General features: G+C 44.4%; 1 long non-coding RNA gene across 1 annotated transcript in view; it reads left to right on the forward strand.

Moving 5' to 3' along the window:
• Window positions 1-2,708: 2,708 nt before the first annotated feature.
• Window positions 2,709-17,200, forward strand: part of LOC138301888 (uncharacterized) — a 191,262-nt gene continuing 176,770 nt past the window's right edge. Inside the window, exon 1 of the long non-coding RNA XR_011205142.1 lies at window positions 2,709-2,750. This is a non-coding gene — a long non-coding RNA (uncharacterized lncRNA). The remainder of the gene's footprint in view (window positions 2,751-17,200) is intronic.

The following is a 17,200-nucleotide window of genomic DNA, read 5'->3' on the forward strand; positions in this document are numbered from 1 at the left end:
AGATATCTAAGGCCAGGTAAGCAAGCGCAGAACCATCTCAGGGTGACCAAGGGCAGGCTGAGCTTGTCTGAGGGCTGACTGGCAGTGTCTAAAGATGGAAGAATCTCTGAGTGGTGTTTAATCACTTGTTGGAGTGGACAGGGAGTGTGGAGCAATTAATTGAGTTTTGTAAATATCTTAATTTGAATGACATGAATGTGAGATTCCCTTACCAATATAGTAACAACTGCATTGATTTCTTGGATGCACAATTATACATTGAAAACAATAGCATTCACAGTAGGTTATACAGAAAAGCAACTGCCTGCAACTCTATGTTACATGCTACAAGCGCCCACCCACATTATCAAATTTCTGCGATACCTTATGGTGAAATGATTAGGGCGAGACGCAATTGTAGTAAGGATGATGAGTTTGAAACATGCATTGAGGATATGTGTCAGCGGTTTGACCACCGGGGATATCCTAAGAACATTATTAATAATGCAAAACGGAGAGTTAAGTGTATTTATAGGGAAGATACATTGAAGCCTAAGGAACATGGTACTTGTAGTGAGCAAGGAAAAGTTAGATTGATAACAGATTACACAGGGAACTCAAGAATGCTGCGTAAGTTTATTCATAAGCACTGGCATATTTTACTACAAGATGATACCTTGAAAGGCATTATTGGTACCAAACCTGAAATCACATACCGAAGGGGTAAATCCCTGAAATGTATTTTGAGTCCGAGTTATCCCTCAATGCATATTAAGGAGGATTGGCTTACCGCCCTTACAATAGGCTTTCGCAATTGTGGACATTGTGGATTATGTAAATGGGCAAGCCGTAAAAGAACTGAATTCACAACCAACTCAGGCAAGACATACAAGATAAGAGCAAATATGAACTGCGGAACGTCATATGTGATATATATTGTTTCTTGCAAATGTAATTGCTATTATGTTGGCAGTACAATTCGTCCATTAAGAACGAGGATTGGAGAACATGCGAGGGCACTTGTACATGAAGATTATAGATATCCACTGGTAGCACACATTGGGGGTGATTCTAACTTTGGCGGGCGGCGGAGGCCGCCCGCCAAAGTTCCCCCAACAGAATAGCGCTACGCGGTCAGGAGACCGCCGCGGTTATTCTGTGTTTCCCGCTGGGCTGGCGGGCGACCGCCAGGAGGCCGCCCGCCAGCCCAGCGGGAAACCCATTCCCACGAGGAAGCCGGCTCCGAATGGAGCCGGCGGAGTGGGAAGGGTGCGACGGGTGCAGTAGCACCCGTCGCGATTTTCAGTGTCTGCATGGCAGACACTGAAAATCTTTTAGGGGCCCTCTTACGGGGGCCCCTGCAGTGCCCATGCCATTGGCATGGGCACTGCAGGGGCCCCACAACACCCCTCACCGCCATCCTGTTCCTGGCGGGCAAAACCGCCAGGAACAGGATGGCGGTGAGGGGGTCGAAATCCCCATGGCGGCGCAGCAAGCTGCGCCGCCATGGAGGATTCCTCAGGGCAGCGGAAAACCGGCGGGAGACCGCCGGTTTTCCGTTTCTGACCGCGGCCATACCGCCGCGGTCAGAATGCCCTTGGGAGCACCGCCAGCCTGTTGGCGGTGCTCCCGCGGTCGTTGACCCTGGCGGTCAACGACCGCCAGGGTCAGAAGGACCCCCATTATGTCTTGTGAGTCGCAAGGACAACACAAATCTTTTGAATTTTTTGGTATTGACCACATAGGATTGGATCCAAGGGGGGGTAACAGACGGTTGGCCTTAAGAAGAAAAGAGGCATTATGGATACTACGTTTGAGAGCTGTAGAAACAGGTCTCAACACGGATAGGGAACTTGAATATTTTGTAGGTGATTAGGATGAGCAACGTATAATACCAGATGCTGCAATTGATAGGAACACTTTTGGGGTTCCTAACTATCTATCATTTGGCACATCTATTGGTTGGATTTGAATTTTTTCTGTGTAGATAGTTTTTTGCTCAATTATCTAATATGCACCCATTGAGTATGATGAATATGGATTAATATTTGACTTGTACTTGTAAGTACTTGCTTAATATGGACAATTGTAATATGGCAAAAAAATGTAGAAAAACCTATATTTTGTAGTTCTGTAAAGAACACCAAACAATATGTTTGTTGTACATGATAATCATGATATAATCTCTGTCTCTTGCAATATAGCAACAAAATGTAGAAAAACCTATATTTTGTAATTCTGCAAAAAATACCAAACAATATGTTTGTTGCATATGGTAATCATGATATCATCTCTGTCTCCTTGAATACTTGGCACATCCATTTTTGTTATCTTTCCTAATGAAAAACTAACTTTATTTATACAGAGGCCATAGGTTTCTAATTCTTGGATTGAATGATAATTTGTGTATACTACTAACAGGTTTGACATTTCAACGTTCACACTTAATATTCACCTGCATCAGAGTTCTTGGTTTCGTTGTGTTAATAACCTTTCCTTCAAATACCGTTGCTTCATAACTAATATGATCGGGTGATCCTTTTCTTTCTGGGCACTTGGAACATATAATTTGACTATCGGTCTTAAAGGGTTTCTTCTTAACGAGATCGCATGATTTTTACCCTCAAGATGGCTGCCGTGGTCGTAGTCCCCTTTTTATCTTCATGGGTATATACTCCAAAGTTGCGTGATATTTGGAAGGACTGGATGAGCGTTCAGTCCGTTTTTTATTATAACTAGAGGAGACACAGACGGATGGAATGATTCTTTGGGTAAGTGTTATAACAATGTACTTTTGAAAGAATTGAGCGTTGGGGATGACTTGATTGGGGTTGGGAACAAGACGCAAATGTAACACTCGTTTGGGAAGCGAGTATTACAATTAGTATTGCAGACATGTTTTTTGGATAATTGCAGTGCTGTTGAATATTTGGCATGGAGGGTTAGGTGTTTAGGTTGGTTAGACTTAGTTGATATACATGGTAAGTCACTTGGTATGTATTGTTGATTTTGCTTCACAGATGGTATACATACTAGGACAGGCGAGCATAGTAAGCAGAATTTATCTGGTAACAGTATTAAAGAGCTGGTATTCTCAACATTTGAATTACGGCAATAATACGGTATCAAAAATACATAGGTAAGAAACTGGGTTTGCTGTGGGTTCTTTTCCAACACCTGGGTTTATTAGAGGACCACTATAGTTTGAGGTTACCCTATGATTCAGAAGGTGTGGTGAATTATAGTTTTGGTATCCCTACATTAGACAGCTTTTGTGCATTTCCCATAAGTCTGCACTAACATCACGATTCCTAATCACTCAATGACGTACAGAATTAAAAGTGGATATGATTGCACACTCTAATCACATGGCACTAACATGCCTGAGCATGCATGTTCATCATTTCTATAAAAATCATCCATCCCACCCTCTGGTGAACTGGTGATGGATTTTCATTTACTCATATATTTTTGATGACTGATTCAGACTTATTTGACTGGAACTTATACAATTGCAGCCCTGACAAAGTCCCTGGGGAACCCCCCGACGAAACACCTGTTGGCTGCGAGGTTGGATGTGAGATTTAAATAGACGGTGAGGATCAAATTGGATGACACGCATGGAAAATACATGAGGATTAATTTGGATGACAAACATGGAGAACATTGTCGAGCACAAACTTAACGATTTGGAACTTGGAGATTTGGTCATGCAATAGATCGGAACAATATACATGACGATCTTTTCTAATCTTCATTGAACTGGGTCTGGACTAATATCTCATCACAGAACATTGGAATTTCTGTTGAAGTTTATCTGTATTTCATTTTGATCATATTTTCTAGAAATATACGTAATGAGGTTTTGGCCATAGAACACTGACTCTGCAGTAATTGTTTATCAATTTCTGTTAAGTTGTGTTATTTTACGAGTGCCTCTTGTTGCTCATCACTTGTTGGAGGGTACCTTATGACAGACTGAAGGTCACTGGTTTTGTCTCCCTGGGATACTGTTCCATTCGAACACTTAATTTCCAATTCGGATACTTTTACACTTAACCTATAATATGGGCCCATATGGCTTTTGCGCACTGTGTTGAATGCTGTGATAAGGTGATTCTAGTGTGAACTTTAGGTGATTGTGTTGGTATTTCATGGCATGAAGCACTTGTGCCCGGTTCATCACAGCTGACTAAAACGCATATCTCTGTTGTTTTGTCTGCATGTGAGATATTCTGTATAATGCGTTCATATGGAGGCTGGGCTGTTTGTATGTATTATAGGGGAGCAAATTCTACATGAGATTATCACCTGAGTTTTTATTCAACAGTAGCCTTTGTTCACTCCTTACCGTGCACATAAAGAGTTCAGAGTTCACATTCCAATCTCTCTTCAATGTGTGTGATCTTCAACAAGTGTACTCGGTTGTGAATAGACTGTGTCTTTTGATGAAATATAAGGCAATATTCAGAAATAGGGAGACAGCAAAAACAGGAGCCAGTTCTCTGGAGTAAACAGGCGTCTCTTGAACACAACAGAGCCTGGTCACAAGTAGGGAACTGCACCAATGTTTGGAGCTCCTTCAGGTCTCTATGTAGGACCCTCCCATCCACTGGTCTCCGAGGTCCCGACTAGGTGACTGACAGTTGCTGCAGCATCCACCTTGCTTGTAGTGGTGTTTTTTTCTCCCCTCTTCTATCATTCTCCCAGTCCCCTAGAATCACTTAGCAAACCATAAGATCTCCACCAACAATTTCTCAAGGATGTCTCTTTTCTCTGGCACAGTCCATCTATCCGAAGACCCCCTTTGCTAAACCAAAGGAAATGAAGACCTGCTTTCGCTGCTTGTCTATGTGGCTGTTTCATCATGCCTGTAGGAAAGTAACCTTTTTTTTGCTAAGGTTACCCCCACTTTTTGCTTGCTGTCAGCGTGCTTTTGAGTGTGTTCAGTGGGATCCCGCTAACAAGGACCCCAGTGACTGTGCTCTCGTCCTCTAAATTTGATTGCTTAGGGCTTAGCACACCCCACAATTGCCATACTGCTGCCCCCATGTAAGCCCCTAGTATATGGTACTTAGGTACCCAGGACATTGGGGGACCAGGGGTTCCCCATGGGCTACAGCATGTATTGTGCCACCCATGGGAGCCCATGCAAAATGTGTCCTCAGGGTGTCTGCATGCACCCTTTCACTACAGGCCACTGCACCAGGTCACTGTAAGTCACCCCTATGGCAGGCCCTCCTAACCCAGAGGGCAGGGTGCAGGTACCTGTGTGTGTGAGGGCAGCCCTGCATGAACAGAGGTGCCCCTACGAACCCCAGCTCCATTTTCCTTGACTTCGTAAGTGCAGGGAAGCCATTTTACCCATCTACTGGTCCAGCTACTAATGGTAATGCCAAACCTGGACATGTTTGGTATCAAACATGTCGGAATCATACCCCAATACTGTTGCCAGTTTTGGTTCTATGATTCCATGCATTTTGGGGGCTTCTTAGAGCACCCCCAACATGTCTCCTATCAATCTTATGGATTTTCCGGGCAGCCCGCGCTGCTGCCACCTCACAGACAGGTTTCTGCCCTCCTGCTGCTTGACCAGCTCAAGCAGAGGAAGGCAGAACAAAGGACTTCCTTTGGGAGAGGGAGGCAACACCTTCTCCCTTTGTAAATAGATGTTACATAGCTTAGGAGGGGTAGCCTCCCCAAGCCACCAGTATGCTGTAAAAGGCACATTTGGTGCCCTCCTTGCATAAACCAGTTTGCACCAGTCCAGGGACCCCCGGTCCCAGCTCCGGCTCGGAACTGGACAATGGTAAGAGGAATGGCCAGTCCCCTGTCCATCACCACCCCAGGGGTGGTGCCCAGAGCTCCTCCAGGTGGCCACTTGATTCTGCCATCTTGAATCCAAGGTGGGCAGAGGCCCCTGGGAGCATTTGAGTGACCAGGTGAACCAGGTCAGGCAGGTGACGTCACAACCCACTCCTGATAGGTGCTCCCCATACTAGGTGACCAATCCCCCTTCCTTGGCTATTTAGGGATTCCCTCCAGGGTGGGTCTTCAGATCTGATGTGTAAGATTCCAGCAGGACTCCTCTGCATCATTTACTTCATTTTCTGGCCACCCGGACTGCAACTGGACCCCCTAGGAACCAACAATCTGCAACTCCAGGGATGACTCCGCTCTTCAACATTGTTTCTCTAACTCCAGCTCCTTCCAGCAACACCAACATTTTCCTGGCTGTGCATCTGTTAACCCCTTCGCTCCCAGTCCTTTTCCCCCTCAGGTGCCAGGCCTTTTTTTGACTATTTGAGGCAGTTTGAGCTTAGGCCCTCATAACTTTTTATCCACATAAGCTACCCATGCCAAATGTGTGTCTTTTTTATCCAACTTCCTAGGGATTCTAGAGGTACCCATAGTTTGTGGGTTCCCCTGAAGGAGACCAAGAAATGAGCCAAAATACGGCAAATGTTCATTAAAAATAAATGGGAAAAAAGGGCTGCAGAAGAAAGCTTCAGTTTTTTCCCCTGAAAATAGCATCAACAAAGGGTTTGCGGTGCTAAAATCACCATCTTCCCAGCTTTCAGGAACAGGCAGACTTGAATCAGAAAACCACATTATTCAACTGAATTATTTTACTGGGCCATACCCATTTTTACTATTTTTTGTGCTTTTAGCCTCCTTCCAGTTAGTGACAGAAATGGGTGTGAAAACAATGCTGGATCCCAGACAGCTAAACATTTCTGAAAAGTAGACAAAAATCTGAATTCAGCAAAGGGGTCATTTTTGTAGATCCTACAAGGTTTTCCTACAGGAAATAAAAGCTGAAGTAAAAAAATATTGAAACTGCAGTGACAAAAACAGCCATTTCTCTCCATGTTTTGCTCTGTAACTTTTTCCTGCCATGTAAAATTTTCAAAAGCAATATACCGTTAGGTCTGCTGGACTCTTCTGGTTGCGGGGATACATAGGGCTTGTAGGTTCATCAAGACCCCTAGGTACCCAGAGCCAATAAAGGAGGTGCACCTTGGAATGGGTTTTCATTGTATACCGGGTATACAGCAATTCATTTGCTGAAATATAAAGAGTGAGAAATAAGTATCAAGGAAACCTTTCTATTTCCAAAATGGAGCCAAGATAAGGTGTTGAGATGCAGTGGTTATTTACACATCTCTGAATTCTAGGGCCCCCATACTAGCATGTGAATTACATGGCATTTCTCAAACAGACGTCTTTTTTACACACTGTCTTACATTAGGAATGAAAAAATTTAGAGAAACACAAGGGGCAATAACACTTGTTCTTCTATTCTGTGTTCCTCCAAGCCTCCCTATACAAATGGTATCTCACTTGTGTGGGTAGGCCCAATGCCCGCAACAGGAAACGCAACATGGGCACATCACATTTTTACATTGACATCTGATGTGTTTTTTGGAAAGAGCCTAGCTGTGGAGTTTGGCATCTAGCTCAGCCGGCACCAAGGGAAACCTACCAAACCTGTGCATTTTTGAAAACTAGATTCCTAGGGGAATCCAGGTTGGGGTGACCTGTGGGGCTCTCATCAGGTTCTGTTATTCAGAATCCTTTGCAAACCTCACAATTCGGCAAAAAAACACACTTTTTCCTTATATTTCAGTGATAGAAAGTTCTGGAATCTGAGAGAAGCCACAGACCCCCCCCCAACATTCTCCCAAAGAAAACTGACCTGTATTTTGCAAACTGCCTAGCTGTGGATTTTGGCCTCTAGCTCAGATGGCACCTAGGGAAACCTAGCAAACCTATATATTTTTTTTAACTAGACACCCAGGGGAATTCGAAATGGGGTGACATGTGGGGCTCTCGCCAGAATCCTTCGCAAACCTCAAAATTTGGCAAACAAAACACTTTTTCCTTACATTTCGGTGATGGAAAGTTCTGGAATCTGAGGGGAGCCACAAACCTCCTTCTGCCCCCGTTCTCCCAAGTCTTCCGATAAAAATGATACCTCACTTTTGTGGGTAGGCCTAGTGCCCACAACAGGAAATGCCCCAACACACAACATGGACACATCAGATTTTCCCAAAGAAAACTGACCTGTTTTTTGCAAAGTGCCTAGCTTTGGATTTTGGCCTCTAGCTCAGGCAGCACCGAGGGAAACCTACCACACCTGTGCCTTTTTGAAAACTAGACACCTAGGGGAATCTGGGATAGGGTAACTTGTGGGGCATTCACCGGGTTCTGTTACCCAGAATCCTTTGCAAACCTCAAATTTGGCCAAAAAAAAACACCTTTTCTTCAAATTTTGGTGATGGAAAGTTCTGGAATCTAAGAGGAGCCACAAATTACCTTAAATCCAGCATTTCCCCAAGTCTCCCAATACAAATGGTACCTCACTTGTGTGGGTAGACCCAGTGCCTGCGACAGGAAATGCCCCAAAACACAACGTGGACACATCACATTTTCCCAGTGAAAACTGACCTGTTTTTTTGCAAAATGCCTAGCTGTGGATTTTGGCCTCTAGCTCAGCCGGCACCTAGGGAAACCTACCAAACCTATATATTTTTTAAAACTAGACACCCAGGGCAATTCAGAATGGGGTGACTTGTGGGGCTCTCACCAGGTCCTCTTACCTAGAATCCTTTACCCACCTCAAATTTGGCAAAAAAACACCTTTTCCTCACATTTCGGTGATGGAAAGTTCTGGAATCTAGGAGGAGCCACAAATTACCTTCCATCCAGCATTCCCCCAAGTCTCCTGATAAAAATGGTACCTCACTTATTTGGGTAGGCCTAGCACCCGTGAAGGAAAATGCCCCAAAACACAACATGGACACATCACATTTTCCCAATGAAAACTGCCCTGCTTTTTGCAAAGTGCCAGGCTGTGGATTTTGGCCTCTAGCTCAGCCGCCACCTAGGGATACCTAGAAAACCTATATATTTTTGAAAACTAGACACCCCGGGCAATTCAGAATGGGGTGACTTGTGGGGCTCACACTAGGTCCTGTTACCTAGAATCCTTTGCCCACCTCAAAATTTGGCAAAAAACACTTTTTCCTCACATTTCAGTGATGGAAAGTTCTGAAATCTGAGAGGAGCCACACATTTCCTTCCATCAAGCATTTCCCCAAGTCTCCTGATAAAAATGATACCTCACTTATGTGGGTAGGCCTAGTGCCCACGACAGAAATTGCCCCAAAACACAACATGGACACATCAGATTTTCCCAAAGAAAACTGACCTTTTTTTTGCAAAGTGTCTAGCTGTGGATTTGGCCTCTAGCTCAGCCGGCACCTAGAGAGAACCTAGCAAACCTATATATTTTTGAACACTAGACACCCAGGGGAATTTAGAATGGGGTGACTTGTGGGGCTCTCTCCAGGTTCTGTTACCCAGAATCCTTTGCTCACCTCAAAATTTGGCAAAAAAAAAACTTTTTCCTCACATTTCGGTGAAGGAAAATTCTAAAATCAGAGAGGAGCCACAGATTTCCTTCCACCCAGCATTCCCCAAAGTCTCCCAATAAAAATGGTACCTCACTTGTGTGGGTAGGCCTAGTTCCCCAAAACACAACATGGACACATCACATTTTCCCAAAAACAACTGACCTGTTTTTTGCAAAGTGCCTAGCTGTGGATTTTGGGCTCTAGCTCAACCGGCACCTAGGGAAATCTAGCAAACCTGCATATTTTTTAAAACTAGACACCCAGGAGAATTCAGAATGAATGGGGTGACGTGTGGGGCTCTCGCCAGGTTTTGTTAGCCAGAAAACCTCAAAATTTGGCAAACAAAACACTTTTTCCTTACATTTCGGTGATGTAAAGTTCTGGAATCTGAGGGGAGCCACACACTTCCTTCTACCCCACGTTCCTGCAAGTCTCCTGATAAAAATGGTACCTCACTTGTGTGGGTACGTCTAGTGCCCGTGAAAGGAAATTTCCCAAAACACAACATGGACACATCAAAATGATCTATTACACAACTACCTGGTTTTGCGGGGGGATGGGCACCTGCGTTTTTGGTCCCAGGTGCGGAGGTCATCTAGGGAAATCTACCAAACCCAGACATTTTTATTAACAAGAGATTTCACAAAAATGAAATACACTGTTAATAACTGAAAGGCCAAATAACTGAACCAATGACTCACAGCTTTTGAGCTGTAAAGCCGCGTCAAGGCACCAACCGCTTTACAGTCCATTCACACACCTTTCATATATGACATGCACAAGACCATTCACGCCGCCAGCCCAGCACATTACAACACTTGCATCAACAGACAGCGCCATTCAAGGGCCCATCACTTTCATGCGCCCACATGCCTGATACAGCAATCACACTAGCTGATGGGAGTGTGTGAACTGGCGTTTGGCTGGCAGTCTGTTGCAGTGGCCAACAGCAAGTCACTATTTACACTGCCAGCCAAGTGCCACTCCACGCACACCGCCAGCCAAGTGCCACTCCACGCACAGCGCCAGCCAAGCGCCACTCCACGCACACCGCCAGCCAAACATCACTGCACGCACACCGCCAGCCAAGCGTCACTCCACGCACACTGCCATCACTTTTTTTTTTAAACAACCAAGAAACCACGAACTAATTTATAAGTACAAAACTACAAACACAAAGGCTCTAACTGAATACATGACAGAAATGCCAACTGTGAAACTAAACATATGAAAATATAAAACAGGCAGTTTACGCTCATGGTAGTTCCCAGTAATTCTTTCTGGGTGTGGTAACTCCTGAAACAGCCAGCCACACTCAGCCCAGGCTTTGAAGGACAGTCAGGGCAGTATATCCGGCTCTCCCTCCGGATGCCTCTTCGGGCACAGACTCTAAATTTCTTAGTGGTCAAGTCTTATTTAGGAGCGGGAGGAATGTGATCAGGAAAGTGGCGATCTTTCAATCTAGCCACATCCTCCACCACTGCCACTCTAGGAACTCTTGCCTGTTTCCACCACAATAAGGCTCTCTATCACTGACTCCTGAAATTTAACACATTTCATCCTTGACTCAGGGGAACAATCCTTGAACACAATAAAAGCATTAAAATTTGCTAAATGAAACAAATGGATGGCCAACTTTTTATACCACACGGAAGACTTACGAAGAGCAGTGTAAGGTTCCAACCATTGATCTACTCTATCAACACCACCTATGTGCTTATGGTAGCCCAAAATGCACGCAGGTTTGCGCATTTCCGCAACCAGACCCCAAACAGTCACAGGGGAAGTACTCTCATCATGGATGGTAGTTAGCATGTACACATCCCTCCTGTCTGCAAATTTCAGAGCTAGCAGCTCATTATTATGTAAAGCAGTGCACTGTCCCCTCTCAAGTTTTTTACAGACAAGCTCCCTTGGATAGCCTTTCCAGATAGAACGGATTGTGCCACAAGCAACAGTGTCCACTCTGAACAATTCCTTGAACAACTGCACTCCAGTGTAGAAGTTATCTACGTACAAATGGTGACCCTTTGTTAAACAGTCGTCAACCAAGTTCCCACACAATTTTCTCACTAACTCCAAAAGTGGGTGGACAACCAGGGGGGTCAGTACTGGGATCCCTACCAGTGTAGACCCGGAAATTATACATATATGCTGTACTACTTTCAGACAGCATATACATCTTAATTCCATAGCGTGCCCTCTTGCTAGGAATGTACTGCTTAAAAACCAAACGTCCCTTGAACAGGACCAAAGACTCATCTACAGATATTTTTTTCCCTGGAACATAGACCTCTGAAAACCGATCTGCAAAATGATCAAGGACAGGCCTAATCTTAAAAAGACGGCCACAATCAGGTGATCTCGTGGCAAGGCTAAAGCATTGTCAACAACATGCAGCATCCAAAAAAGAAGCAAATACCGATTACGAGTCATGGTTGCAGGAAGTATAGCCGTTGCCATCAAGGGACTAGTAGACCAATAAGAAGCCAGTGATGGCTTCCTTATCAACCCCATCAAAAAAGTCAAACCCAGGAACGTTTTCAACTCTTCCAGATTTGTGGGAATCCACTGGGTAGCTCTAGACTGAGGCCTAAGTCTGGCAGCATTGTCCGTCAAATACTGCTCCGCATACAAATTAGTTTGCTCAACAATCTCTTCCAAAAATACATCTTCCATAAACAACTGAAAGAAATTGACAGGCAAAAAGTTTTCCGTATTCACTCACACCCTGGTAGACCAGTAAAAACAGGCAACTGTAGCTGCTCCATGTTTGGGGCAACCCAGGTGTCAAGTCTTCCAATGAGAAACCTTTTAGCCCCGGGCTGCTGCACTATTGGCACATCAGTGTCCTCCTCTAAAACAGGCCCTTCATCTGCACTGAGAGTGGCTTCCTCATCAGAAGATTAATCTCAGACAGAAAACTCAGACAGAATCTCTCACTTCCTCCTCTGCCTCAGATGCAGAGCCAGTCTCAAAATCATGGACTGAAGACAACTCAAAAAGCATGCCAACAACCTGCTGAGCGGTCATTCTGCGGCTAGCCATGATCCTTTCCAAGAGACGCAACTTGACAAATGCGGCAGCAACAACCAGCACAGTCTAAAATAAGTAATAAACAAAGTGTGGCTTTATCACAAAGAGCTACGTACTCAAAAACTATACCACACACTTGCCTGAAAAAGCTAAACTCACCAGCAACTACTCTGCACGGACATAGCAATCACCAATGATATCCCACTAAAAAGAAAAAAGGAAAAGCAAATTAGACGTAAGACAACACACATATCATTGTGCACAAATCTAAGGACAATTTCACACACAATCCTACATTTAGTACACCACCTACAAACATGCCATTCATGCACGGCAACAATACTCTGGTGGAGTAAACTGTTTTTACTTACCTAAAACATGCAACTAAGCAAACTGCAGGTCAACCACTGCCAAAACCACAGGGAGCCACAGCAAAGGAATCAAAAGCTTTGAACTAGAACAAAAAGGAGAAATAAACTGTTATAATCACAAATGCAAAACAAACACCCGCCACCAAGCAATTAGAAATTTTCCCTGATGCCTAAGTGGATTCTGCAGATGGGCCTACCAAAAAAAGGCCGATCTGCCCCCAAGGGGGCAGAAATGGGCAACAGTTCTGTGCCCCCCAACACAAAAAAAAACAGAGGGAAAAAAATTCCCTGGCGTCTTGGGGGCAGATGGGCCTAAAACAAATAGGCCGATCTGCCCCAAAGGGAGGCAGAAATGGCCATCACTAAGGTGCCCCTTTTGGGGGGGTGAACCTTGCTCAAGTGGTGCCCCCAAGACACAAAAAAACACACAACACAATCCCTGGGGCCTAGTGGGTTTCAACCCCCCCAGGGGTGAGATTGGCCAAAAACATGGCCGATCTAGCCCTGGGGGCCCGAAACATATAAAAACTCTTGCACGTAGGGCAGCGACCCTTGCCTAAGAGGTCGCTGCACTAAAACATTATAATAAACATAATTCCTGGTTCCTAGTGGGTTTTGACCCCCCCCCCCCCCCCGGGGGCAGACTGGCCGAGAAAACATCCAATCTAGCCCCCAAGGGGGGCAAAACACAGATATCAAAATGCCCCCAGGGGAGTGACCCTTGCCTAACGGGTCGCTCCCCAACATAAACAAAAAGAACATCCCTGGTGCCTAGTGGTGGATTCCTGCTCCACGATTGCGAGCCTCGCCTGCGATCGTGGAGCAGGAATCTGTTGAAAACAGGCACGGGGGAAAGGAAAAAAAAAATTCTTTCCCACTGTGTCTATTTCTCCCCCCCAACCATCCACCAGGAGAAGGACTCACCTGTTGAGCATCCTCTCCGATCAACGCTCTAGAAGCAAATGGCTTCCAGCACGTCCCCGCCAACATTTCATGACGTTGGCGCGCTGTGAGCACGCTGACGTCATCAGATTGCACGGGAGGTTGTCGGGGGCGGAAGGGGAAGTGATTTTCCCTTCCATCCCTGATGAGGGGTGTGGGTGGGAGGTCCACGGGGGGAGCGCTATCGCTCCCCTCGTGGGCAGGGTGTAGGACGAGCTTGTCTCGTCCCCGGCACACAGGAACTGTGGCTGAGGACGAGACCAGCTCGTACCAGGCACCCAGGGGTTAAAATAAAGATGATAAAGAGTTGCAGCTTCATATAGTTTATTATGTGTGACAGCATATACAGGGAGCAACGCTGTTCGATCCACCGCCCAATCCCACCTCCTCTACTCGCTAAACTACATTTCACTTTCTTCATTCTGGCATCTACATTCTACACCTCTACGTCCTACTATAACAATACTAAACGCCTTCCCCCCATAAAAATAACAATAACCAGAGTGGTTTCTTCAACATAGATTAAGGTACAAAATACATATACAAATATGTGCACCAGATTTCTTATATTCTCAGCCCATTACATAATCATCCAAATAAGATGGAGTTCTTCTCACCCTCTCACTGCGCCATAGTACTTCTTCTTCGCATACATCCTGAACATTATCATTGGAAACATCCTCATTCGCACCATCAATGTTTATACCATCCATTAAGTAACCATTGCATTCTTCGTGACCCTTCCTACTGTTCCCAACATTAACTCCACAATCCTCCTTCCTATATAATGATATTTGCTGTACATTCCATACCATCCTCCAACTCTCCAGTATTTTTCAAGACTTCAATAATCCTCAATGGTTCTGATCAATGTGGCTTCCTCTTATCAACAAACCCAGGTTTCCTAACCCGAACGTACTGTTCGACTCTCAAAACACACATTCTTCTCAGTCTGTTATGATATAATCTAGTACGCAATTGATAATCCTGCACTTTGTTCCTCATTTCACTATTAATTGTCACATCAAACTTCTTACAGTTTTTCTCCATCAACCACCGTGGTACCAAATTCATAGACTGTTTCCTACCTTTTAACAGTTCAAAGGCCATTTTCCCTGTAACAGAATGAGGAGTCGCCCTCTATGACAAAAGCATGTTTTGTAAAGACTTTTTCCAATGAAATCCCTGATTTAACAACTAGTTGTATGCTTTCTTTTATGGCCCTATAAAACCTTTCTGCCTGACCATTAGAAGAAGGGTTATACAAACCTACTTTCAAATGTTTGATACCATTCCTCCTTAGAAATCCAGCCATTTTTCCAGATGTTAGTTGTACACCATTATCCAATACTAAAATTTCTGGCACACCTTCCCTTGCAAATATATCCTCTAGAAACTCTGCTACCAGAACCGTAGAAATTTTGCTCACCATCCTTACTTCGGGCCACTTAGAAAAATAGTCAAGACAATGGCATCCTTCTTCACTGGTAAGGTAGAGAATGGACCCATAAAGTCAAAAGCCAATTTTCTCCATGGTCTAACAGGTAATTCAACAGTCATTAATGGCGCTGAGCATGGTTTGGTACTTTTATCACTCCAAGTGCAAATCGTACAATTCCTCACAAATCTGTCCACGATCACATCAACACCCGGCCACCAGAAATTCTCCTTCACCTTCCTTTTGTTACTGGACATGACACCATGACTAACACGACTCTTCCTTACTATGACTTTGCGTACACCCTTAGGTGGGATTATCCTGTCACCTCTCAATACTACATCATTGCACACACTCAATTCGTCCTTCAATTTCCATAACACTGCACCACCACCTCTCATCATGCATTCACCAGGTCAACCATTAATAATGTTTTTTTTATCATTTGCATTTCAGTATCCTTCAACATCTCTTGTTCCCATTCCTGTTCAGTTATCATTTCTTGTTCCATTTCTTCATTAGTCATTATTCCTAACAGCACATCATCATACGTACGGCTACATCACACTCTCCATTCTTAAAATTCTCATCATCGTCTTCAACTAGTAGCGCGAGAGGCCGTCGGCAATGGTATTGTTCCTTTCCAGGTACATATTCCACTTCAAAAAAATACATTTTCAATTTAGAAGAAAGTCTTGCGAGTCTTGGCGATAAATTCCTCCCACTACCTGGTTTTAATATATTGACCAGTGGTTTGTGATCCATGCATAACTTGAATTTCTTTTGCCATACATACATTCTGAATCTTTGCACAGCCCGTGAAGCAGCTAATAACTCCTTCTCAATTGCAGAGTAATTTCTTTCAGGTTTCGTCAAAGTTCATGATGCATATGCCACAGTCCATTTCTCATTACCTTCCTTTTATGAGAGAACTGCTCCAATACCATAATTACTTGCATCAACTGAAATTATGCATAGTATTCATTTTAAATGGTTTCAAAAATGGAGTTTGTACCACTTCACAACTCATTCAGATTGTTCCTTGCTCCATACACATTGAGCATTTTTCTTAACGAACTTCCTCAAGCCCTCTACTTTCGTTGCATAGTTCTCAATTGTAGGAAAGTCCTCCTTTTTGCCCTGGTCACCCCACACTTTTTGGACAGGTACTGGTGGTTACTGACTCTTGGCTGTGCCCTGGGTACTGCTTACCAGTCCCAGGGCCAGTGCTCCGTGTAAAGTGGATATGCAAATTAGGCTAATTATAATTGGCAAAGTTAACCTACCTACCCTACCCTATACCCTAGTATATGGTAGGGCATGGAGGTTTAGGGGCCCCAGCATAGGTAGTGCCCCCATAGGTGCACTGCTGAGGTGCTCAGTGTAATTGTAAAGGCAGGCGTGCCTTGCTGGCTTTTTTTAAATTAAAGTTACATGCAAATTCGACTTTGGAATTAAAAGTAGTTCCAAAGTCTTAAACTACCTTATTTTTACATATAAGTCACCCCTAAAGTGTGCCCCATGTGCCCCTAGGGCTGGGTGCCATGTAACTATAAGCAGGGACCTTATAGAAATAGTTTTATAAGCCCTGGTGAGGTAAAACAGACAGATTTGTTTTTCCCTCATTGTAGTGAATGGCCGCTATAGGCTATAATGGGGAGAATTTATTTTAATTTTAAAAGTCCCCTTAAGTAACAGATACTAAGAGTTTGGTATACTAAGAGTTTGGTATATATTAAATCCCACAACTTTCAGTTGTGGGATTTAATATAACTTGTTCAGGTAAAGTACCTGAAAAGTTGCCAACTTCAGCCCTGCAGTGTCTTTGCTGCTGTGCTTTAATTGGCCAGCCTCTGGCAGCCTGGCCAGGCTGCCTTGATGAGGTGTGAAGTGGCCTGGCTTCACACAAAGAGATGTGCCTGTGGGAGGAGATCTCCCCTCAGCAGATGGTGAGGCAGGAAGGGGGAGGGCTGCCAAACTGGTCTTCAAAGGCAGATAAGGACATTTGGAGCAAC

The sequence above is a fragment of the Pleurodeles waltl genome, chromosome 6 (assembly GCF_031143425.1).
Source record: "Pleurodeles waltl isolate 20211129_DDA chromosome 6, aPleWal1.hap1.20221129, whole genome shotgun sequence".
In the NCBI taxonomy this organism is placed as follows: domain Eukaryota; kingdom Metazoa; phylum Chordata; class Amphibia; order Caudata; family Salamandridae; genus Pleurodeles; species Pleurodeles waltl.